The sequence below is a fragment of the Dipodomys merriami genome, unplaced genomic scaffold (assembly GCF_024711535.1).
Source record: "Dipodomys merriami isolate MVZ:Mamm:240054 unplaced genomic scaffold, mDipMer1.0.p SCAF_374, whole genome shotgun sequence".
Lineage (NCBI taxonomy): Eukaryota > Metazoa > Chordata > Mammalia > Rodentia > Heteromyidae > Dipodomys > Dipodomys merriami.
Genome location: NW_027205315.1, coordinates 786,674 through 796,900, shown reverse-complemented (window position 1 = coordinate 796,900; position 10,227 = coordinate 786,674). Strand labels below are relative to the sequence as shown.

Sequence of the window (10,227 nt, the reverse complement as noted above, 5' to 3'; positions counted from 1 at the left end):
CCCTACTTCCCCGTCACCGTCTTGTACCCCCTCGAGTTTTTGCTTTTTTTATTCAGAAATAATTTTAATTTATCTGTTGAAATGAGTACTAAAGAAACTAAAGATATTTCTGGTGCTTATGTGAAAAATTATACTTTAAAATATTCTGTATTCTGTTTGTATAATGCTCATAATCTATTTTATTCTTTCCTAGATATAAGACTTTGAATTCTACATTGTTTTATAATATATAGGTTCATTAATAAATGTGTCCTTTCAGATTGCATTCCATACCAAAACAGTTTAAGATTCCTTTTTTACTAGGTCCTTATAGTATATTTCTTTGGAATAAAATGACAATGTTGTCTAATTTTAAAGTTTTATAATGATTATGCTATATAAAGGCCTTTCTAAGGTGAAGATTTAATACACTGATGTCAAACTTTTATTTATATGAATTACATATATTGTTACACTTGTAATTTTGTAATCAACTTTTTAATAATTGTTTTTCATTTCTTGCGTCTGAAGAATGAAAAATCTGGAATAATTCACAGATTTTCATATCATCCTTTGCAATTGCCATGTTAATCTCTGTATTGGTGTAATTTGGGTACATGTGCTGCTGAAGCATGTAATGTCCTCTAAATTTAGGTAGTTAATGATGCAATATTTATACAGGATTATATCCTTGGGTGCCTGTTTGTAACAAGGAAACCTTATTGTTCCTAACAATGCTACTGATCTTATTTCCCTAAAATTCTGTGTATAATGGAAAATAATTATATTGTTCAGTTTGTAATTTTTTTGTCAATGACTATTTTAAATCTTTTTCATTTTAGTTTAATCATACATTGAAGCATTTTTAGCTAGGTCCAAAGGGGATGGCTTTTTCAAGTACTTATTTATTCAACTGAGTTTGCTCTGTGTAGCTAACGGATTCAAAGTAAGCCTTGCGTAAGAGCTACTTCTAAACTTCTGCAGCTGAAATTTTCCCAAATACGGTCTCATTGGCACAAACGTCTACCTGACACTTTACCCTTCTTCCATGTAGGATCAGACCAACCAGAATATCTTACCCTGATCGCGTAAATTGTCTTACTTGAACAAAATAAATCTTAGTTCCAAGGGATCATAGAAAAATGAATATTTCAGACAGAACTTTTCAGATTGGAAGGTTTTTATCAAAATATAATTGTTTATCATACCTACCATTTTAAAAGTAGCTAAAGCCAAGAAGGTGAAAAAATGGTTCATATGCATGATTACCTAATGTCCTGGCCTATCTACCTTCCAACCAGGCAGGAACTTAGACTACTGCCTTTCTTTCACCAAATATTTTCATAGCTCCAGGAGAAGTCCATATGTTTCTCCTTGTTATTAGGCCTTAAATTGGTAATGTTTCCCCTTGCCTCCAGTCTGTAAATCTACAAAAGGTAAAGGTTTAAGTCTAACTCTATCAAACACTGAGGTAGAGATAATGGAAAAATTCTTTAAATCAGAGTTGCTTTTGATACCCTAACCAAAACAGAACAATGCAAAACATGTGCCATTATATTATATTATATATAGTTATATATTTTATATTTATATGTGCTGATTTTATATTTCACACAGTGAAACTTACTAGAATCAATTGATAATTTGACAAATAAAGTGATATTTATTTATTCCTATAAATATAATTGGAATATAAATAATTAGGTTTAGAATATATATTAGAATATAAAAAGTATCAATGCAATGTCTTCGGTATACACTTGCGATACCTTCTAATTGCTCATGGTCTTCTGAATTCACATTGTTAAAAATCAATGTGTTTTCCTCTAATCTATAAGAGATTTTACTCTGATGCTCTGTTTATTGTTTTAACTCACTGGTCCCAAACTGTTTTTCTACATATTTCTGATGCATTCCTACATATTATACTCCAATTGTCCTAATACGATATCTAAAAGACATTATTCTTCTATAGACCCATGGGTCCTAATATCTTATGGCTTAGTTACCTGCATCATCAGATAACAGGGGCAAGACTTCTCAACTAGGCTTATGCAACATGCCAGCAGACAGTAACTGAAAATCCATCTCAATTTCTCATTTCTTATATTTCAGGGCTCCAATTCCTTGAGAAACAAGAATTAGCAGCAAGCAATTGTGTAATGTAAGGCAACTTAAAATGAAAGATGAAGTCTCAAAATGGAGAGAAATTACTGTATTTCAAACTGAATTTACAGATGACCAGCCCATATGAGTGAACAAGATCAGAAAGTGTCACAAGATTATTTTTAATACCCCTCCCCTAATGACTAACGTAATATTTCAGTCCAGCATTAGTCGGCCCAAAAAATAGTTCCTGGAAGGATAGATCCGTGATTGATCTACCATGGTCAGGAAAACGACTTAGAGGTTAAATGTAATTCAGCAAAACATTAATTGAGAAGATCGTTTGTGCTTCAAAACACTGGTACTTTAGTACAACTTCGTTCTCTTGTATAAAAATGTTGTCATTCTCAAACCAACCTACATTTAATCTCCTGAAAGTGTATTCCTTTTCAAATAAACTTTTTGAAATCACACTTACCAAAATAACATTTGATAAGTAGATGACACTTAGTGACATTACAAGTTTTTCAAGTGTAGGGAGCAAGTTACAATACAGTTGATTCATTTACCCAGCACTAATGTCAGACAGGTTCAACCATTCATTAAAGTCTAGAAATAGTACCACGCACCATTTGTGTTGCTCAGTAGGTGCCTTCCAGAAATTTGTTAAATAGGTCAGCCTCCCATATTTCAACCCTAAACATTAGCTAATAAAGTAAATTTCATCACTTAATAAGGGGCATTTTAAAAAGTCACAAATACTTGCCTTATCATATGCTGTTTTGTTTTCCCTCTGTCTAACACAGTAAGAAATATGTCTTTAAGTCTTGAATATGGGTACTCATTTGAGATGTGACAAAATATATCTTCTATTTCTATCATATACTTCTATAGTAGTATATGTTACTTTTCTTCTTTTTCCAAAACTTATATGTAGTAGAAAGTTTTATTCCATGTAATATAAAATAATCACACATCATTGTACAAAACCATTTATAAAAACTGGTAGTTAAGAATACATTCAAAGCCATTTTTAAACTTTCTTGTTGACTAATGATTAATCTTGAAATGGATGAGAATATAATCATGTATAGGTGTTTCAAGTCTCCAGTCTTGCAAATTGTTATTGCAGATGAATGAATTATGGAAATATAAGCTGACATTAGTTCAAGTATGTGCAGGACTGAAACTCCATGGAATGTATGTAAACCTTTCAAATATTAACAGACAGTTTAACAGAATGACTATCAGGAAGTTGAAACCAGAGAGCCATAATAGTAAAGACATAGAATGAATGAAAAATGGAACAAGGGGCAAGTACAGCTAGAATACTCAATGTACACATTTGAGAAAGGAAGTGGTAAATCGGAAATAAATCTTGGAGAAGGGGGTGGTTGAGAATGATAGAAGGTGTCACTGTGATCCAGGAGCAATGGATAATTAGGTGGACATATTTAATTGTAAGACACTTGCACAACCTTTGGAAATTCAGTTAAAAAACACAAAAACACATAAAAATCACAACCAAACAGCAATCTGTAGGGAGTATGAATATGACCTCTCAAAAATTTTAAGCAGTTAATGGAGGAAAGTCTTAGTAAAAGCAAACAAAAATGTTCAAAGAGGATAGTTTGGCGTAGGGGAGGATTCTGAACAGATTTAAATAGATTATCTAAGGTTATAAATCACCTATATCTGCTGCAAATATTATCTTTCTGAACTTGATACTCCAGTCCTGAGCCACAATTGAGAGCTTGGAAATATGTAATGGAAGAAACAAGATGAAGAACCCATTACTCCACTGTAGAGAAAGCAATCCTCTATTTTTTCTCTTATCTCTCTTCACTACATTTTATTCATACTTTTAGGTCAATTCATTTTGAATTACATTTTCCTTCTTTATTCTGGCAAAGTAATTGGTCAAATAATTCACTAAAAGTTATTTGCCACTTTTTTTGATTATGCTGTTTAATTGACTAAGCAAGTCCATTAAATTTTCCTCTTGCATTTTGTTGCCATGAATCAACATCTATGTTAATGAGGACAAATCTAATGTAAAAATTGTCTCCAGAAAACCAGTCCAAGAAACTGTGATTACAAATACTTGGCTAACTTTTTTCTTTTTCCTTTACCTTGAAAGTCTTCTTGTGTCTAAATTGCCCAGAAAAATAGGTACTCCATCACTTTTTCTTTCAATCAATTCTAAACTCAAGGATATATTTTGCTAACAAGATGCTTAGAGGAAGCCAAAATATACTCCATTTTTATATTCTCACTTAAGACTCTCCTTAGATACCATATCAGGAACAGTGAAGTTTTTCTTTGCAAAATTATTTCAATATATTATTTTTCTCTTGTTCTTGCATTTGCTCACCAAGATGTATGGAGAAGAATAGAGGTAAATCACCCATACCTTAGAAGACAGGTCTGTTACAAAAGGACAATGCTTCTGTGTCCTACTTCTATGTCCTCCTCTCAGCAATTTCCTGATTTCCAATTAAACACAGCTTCTTGGCTATTGAAGCCTCACCCACTGCTTCATCTTGATAGTTTCTCTTTTAAAACTCTTTTAAGGGTAGAGACCCAGCTATATACAACCAATCTGAAAAAGATCCCAAACCTCAAAATCTAAAGGAGTTTTATGACTCTTCAGGAGGACGATTGGGAGACCTAGAACCCCCCATGCCAATCGTTTGATCATCACATTCCTGCCTCGGTTTGTCCCCTTTCCTATTGGCCAATATTCGTCGCTGTAACTGATCTGGATATGACCAGATGTCAGGAATGGTAGTGGTTAGAGCCCCGTTCTTTTTTTGTCTAGGAGACAACTCCTCTGCTACTTGCACTCTCAGCAATCACTGGCAACCCAATGACTCATATCCGTTTGCAGGTTTTGTACGTGTTCCTCCATTTATTGTTCTGGCTACTAATGACTCTCAGTTTTCCCAGGTTCAATTGATTCATCCGTGCACTAAAAGAGCAGTAGGATTGATCCTTGCAATTGGTGCGCAATCATCGCTACAGTGGCTTCAGCTACCACCACCGCTATATTGCTGTCCCAAAGCGTGTCCACCGCACAACAGATAAACCAGCTGATCCCTCAACTGTCATCCATAGAATTATAACATTTACAAGTTGCCAATCATCTTAAGGGAGGCCTCCTTGTGCTCCAACAACCAATAGACTTGCTCCAAGAACAGATTACGTTTCTTTGATTACAACAAGGAGGACTATGTAATGCTATGACTACTTCTGTCTGTCAGCTTTCCACTCCCGCACCCAATTTCACTGAACTTAGTAACTACATCAAAGTCCCTAAGTCCCTTAAGTAGTTAAACTTCAACCAAAACCTGCTGCATGATGTTACCCACCTAAACCAGACCACCATTCAGCTTATTCCCGCTGTCTCCTTTTTAGAAGATGTGCTTAAAAAGTTACAACAATGGTTTTCGCCATCCTCTCTGGTCATCTGGGGAGGCCGTGCACTTGTAGGGCTAGGAATTATTAAATGCTTGCACTCCCGGCAAAAATGCCTCCAATGACGGGTCACCATAATGACGGTCCTTTTAAAAGAAAAGGGAAAATTTGTGGGTAGAGCCGGTCAGAACTGGTTGAGTCAGCTAGAGTAGCAGTTGAAGCACACTTCCTGCTCATAGAGACGGGACCCACAGGCACGTCTGCCTAGCTTTACAGCCATGAGCTGTCCATGCTCCCTACATGCCCCCTGGGGACCAATCAGTGCCTGTCACCAAGCAATGCCCATGATCAACTCCCCGCTAAGTAATTGGCTTGGAAGGACTCAGGAGGTTGGGAAAGCTGGGGCTATAAAATCCCAACCCTTGTGCAGAAATAAACCAGACCTGCTTAAGCCTGTTCTCCCAACGTGTGTTCCTTGAGTGCGTCGTTCACACTTACCTCCTGCCGGAGATCTAGCCCTACAATGTAGCAACGGGGGAGGCCTTATAGTCCTTCACCTTCATTAGACTTGAAGCTAAGAATCTGTGATTAGTTGGAAATCAGGCAAGAGCTAAGAGGAGGACAGAGAAATAGGACATAGGAGCATTGTCCTTTTGTAAAAGACACTGTCATCCATGGTATGGGTGATTCAACTCTATTCTTCTCCATACATCTTGTTGAACAAATGCAAGATGAAGAGAAAAAAATAATCTATTGAAATAATTTTGCAAAGAATAACTTCACTGTTCCTGATATGGTATCTAAGGATAGTCTTAAGAGAGAAGATAAAAGTGCAGTATTCTTCTGTTTCCTCTAAGCATCTTGTTATCAAAATATCTTTGAGGTTATAAGTGATTGATCCAAAAATTGGCAGAGTACTTATTTTTGAGGGCACTTTAGACACAAGAAGACTTTCAAGGTAAAAGAAAAAAGAAAAATGTATAGGTAAATATTTGTGATCACAGATTCTTGGACTGGTATTTTGGAGACCAAGTTTTACATTAGAGATTGTCCTCATTAACATTGATGCTGGGTTTCTGTGGCAACCAAATGCAAGGAGGAAGTTTAATGGACTCGCTTGGACAAGAAAACAGCATGATAAAAAAATGGCTTATAATATTTAGTGAATTATTTTGACCAATTACTTTGCCAGAACAAAGAAGGAAATATTTAATTCAAATCACTTGAATTAAACTTATGAATAAAAGTAGTCAATAGAAATTAGAGAAAACGTAGAAGACTGTTTGCTCTCCAATGGATTAATGGGTTATTGATCTTGTTTCTTCCATTCTATCTTCACAAGCTATCAAGTGTGGCTCAGGACTGGAATATCCAGTTCAGACCAAGAGAACTCGCAGAAGAAAATATTTGCAGCATATGTAGGTGATTTATAACCTTAAACAATCTATTTAAATCTGTTAAAAATTCTCCTCTATGGGCTGGGAAGGTGGCTCAGTGGTAGAGCGCTTGCCTTGCATGCCTGAGGCCCTGGGTTTGGTTCCTCAGCACCACATAAGCAAAAAGAAAAACAAAAAAAATTCTCCTCTACCCCAAATTGCTCACTTCGAACAGCTTTGTATGCTTTTCCCAAGATTGTCCTTCATTAACTATTTAAAATTTTGAGAGGTCATAATCGTACTCTATAGAGACTGCTGTTTGGTTGTGCTTTTTGTGTGTTTTTGTTTTTTGTTGTGTTTTTTCACTGAATTTCAAAAAGTTGTGAAAGTGTGTTACAAAAATGTCCATCTAATTGTCCAATGTTCCGGGATCAGAGTCATTCCTTCTATCATTCTCAACCAACCCCTTCTACAAGATTTATTTCCGATTTACCACTTCCTTTCTCACATGTGTATATTAAATATTCTAGCTGTACTTGCCCCTTGTTCCATTCTTCATTCATTCTATAGCTTTATTATTATTCCTTTAATATTATTAATATTAATTCAATTTCCTGATAGTCATTCTGTTAAACTGTCTGTTGGTACTTTGAAAGGTTTATATACATTCCATGGAGTTTCAATTCTGCATATACTTGAACTGATGTCAGCTCATATTTCCATAATTCATTCATCTGAAGTAACAATTTGCAAAACTGGAGACATGAAGCACCTAGACATGATTTCATTGCCCTCCATTTGGAAGATTAATCTGTAGTCAACAAGAAAGTTTAAAAATGGCTTAGAATACATTCCTAAATACCAGTTTTTATAAATGGCTTTGTAGAGTGGTGTGTGATTATTTTATTTTACATGGGATAATATTTTCAACTACCTATAAGTATTGGCAAAAGAAGAAATCTAAAATTTACTACTGTAGAGGAAAATGATAGAAATAGAAGACAGATTGTATGTCAAATCTCTGATGAGTACCCATATTCAAGACTTAAAGTCATATTTCTTACTATGTTAGACATATAGGGAAAACATAAAACACCATATGATAAGGCAACTATTCATGACTTTTTAAAATGTACTTATGTGATGAAATTTATTTATTAGCTAATGTTTTGGTTTGAAATATTGGAGGCTGATCTATTTAACAAATTTTCAAAGGCACCTACTGAAAAACACAAATGGTGGGGGGTACTATTCCTACACTTTAATGAATGGTTGAACATGTTTGGCATTAGTGCTGGGTGAATAAATCAACTCTATTGAAACTTGCTCCCTACACTTGAAAGACTAGTAACCTCACTAAATATCATCACTTGTATAGTGTTATTTTGGCAAATGTGATTTTTAAAAGTTTATTTGAAAAAGAATATACTTTCAGCAGATTAAATGTAGGTTATCATTTGTTTGAGAATGACAACATTTTATACTACAGAACCAAGTTTACTGAAGTACCAGTGTTTTGAAGCACTAAGGATCTTCTCAATTAATGTTTTTTGAATTATATTTGACCTCTATTTCAAGTATTCCTAGCATTGGTAGACCAATTATGGATCTATCATTCAGGAACTATTTTTTTGCCTGCTGATACTGGACTGAAATCATTCATTAATCATTATGAGAAGGGTATTACAAATAATCTTGTGACATTTGTGGTCTTTTTCACTCATATGGCATGGTCATCTGAAAACTGAAAGTTTGAATTACTGTACTTTCACATTTTGTGATTTCATCTTGCATTTTAAGTTGCCTTGCATTTCCCAATTGCTCACTGCTAATTCCTGCATTTCAAGGAATTGGGGCCCTGAAATATAAGAAATGAGAAATTGAGATGGGTCTTCAATTACTTTCTCTTGGCATGTTGCATGGGCATAGGTGGGAACTTCTGCCCTAGTTATCTGATGAGGCGGATAACTGGGACCTGGGATCCTAGGACCCATGGATCCTGTAGAAGAATAATACCTTTTAGACACCATATCAGCAAAATTTGAGTATAATCAGTAGGAATGCTTCAGAAATATGGAGAAAAACAATTTGGGACCAGCGAGTTAAAACAATAAACAGAGCAGCAGAGTAAAATCCCTTATAGATTAGAGGAAAACAACATTTTTTTTTTTACCATGTGAATTCAGAAGACCAAGAACACTTAGAAAGTATCACAAGTTTATACCGAAAACCTTGCATTGATACTTTTTATATTCTAATATATATTCTAATCCTGATTATTTATATTCCAATCTATTTATTGGAATAATATGAATTAATTTATCAAATTATCAATTAATTCTAGTAAGATCCACTGTGTGAAATATAAAATCAACACATATACGTATAAAATATATAATTATCTATAAGAAAAAGTTTTGCATTGTTCTGTTGTGGTTAGGGAATCAAAGGCAACTGTTTTAAAGTATTATTCCATTACCTCTACCTCATTGTTTGGTAGAATTAGAACTAAAGCTTTACCATTCGGGGATGTACAGCTTAGAGGCGAGAGGAAACACTGTGATTAAAAAACTACCAATTTAAGGCCTAATAACGAGGAGAAACATATGGACTTCTCCTGGAGCTATGGAATATATTTGGTGATAGAAAATCAGTGGTGTAACTTCCTGCTTGGTTGGATGGTAGTCAGGCCAGGACATTAGGTAATCATGCATATGAACAATATTTTCACCTTCTTGGCTTTAGTTACTTTTGAAATGGTAGGGTGTAATAAGCAGTTATATTTTGAAAAAATACCTTCTAGTCCGAACAGTTCTGTCTGAACTGTTCGTCTCTCTATAATCCCTTGTAACTAAGATTAGTTTTGCTCCAGTAAGACAATATATGCTGTCAGGGTAAGACATTCTGGTTGGGCTGTTCCTACATGAAGCAAGGGTAAAAGGTCAAGGAAACATTTGTGCCAGCAAGACCTCATTTGGGAAATTTTAAGCTGCAGAAGTTTAGAAGTAGCTCTAAGCAAGGCTTACTTTGAATCCATTAGCTCAACAAAGCTAAATCAGTTAATAAACAAGTACTTGAAAATCCATCACCTTTGCACCTATCTATAAAGGCTTCAAAGTATGATCAAATTTCAAATGAAAAAGACTTAAAGTAGTCATTTACAAAAACTTGCAAATGTGAGCAATCGAACAAACAACATAAGTTTTTTCCACCATACACAGAATTTTACAGAAATAAGATGAATAGCAATTTTGGGAACAATAAGGTTTCCTTGTTACAAATAGGCAACCAAGGATATATGCCTGTCTTAAGATTGCATCATTAATTACTTAAGTTTATAGGATACTAC

At 34.6% G+C, this 10,227-nt stretch overlaps 1 pseudogene; it reads right to left on the bottom strand.

Moving 5' to 3' along the window:
- Positions 1-514: 514 nt before the first annotated feature.
- Positions 515-613, bottom strand: LOC138804856 (U6 spliceosomal RNA; annotated as a pseudogene).
- Between the last annotated feature and the right edge of the window lie 9,614 nt (positions 614-10,227).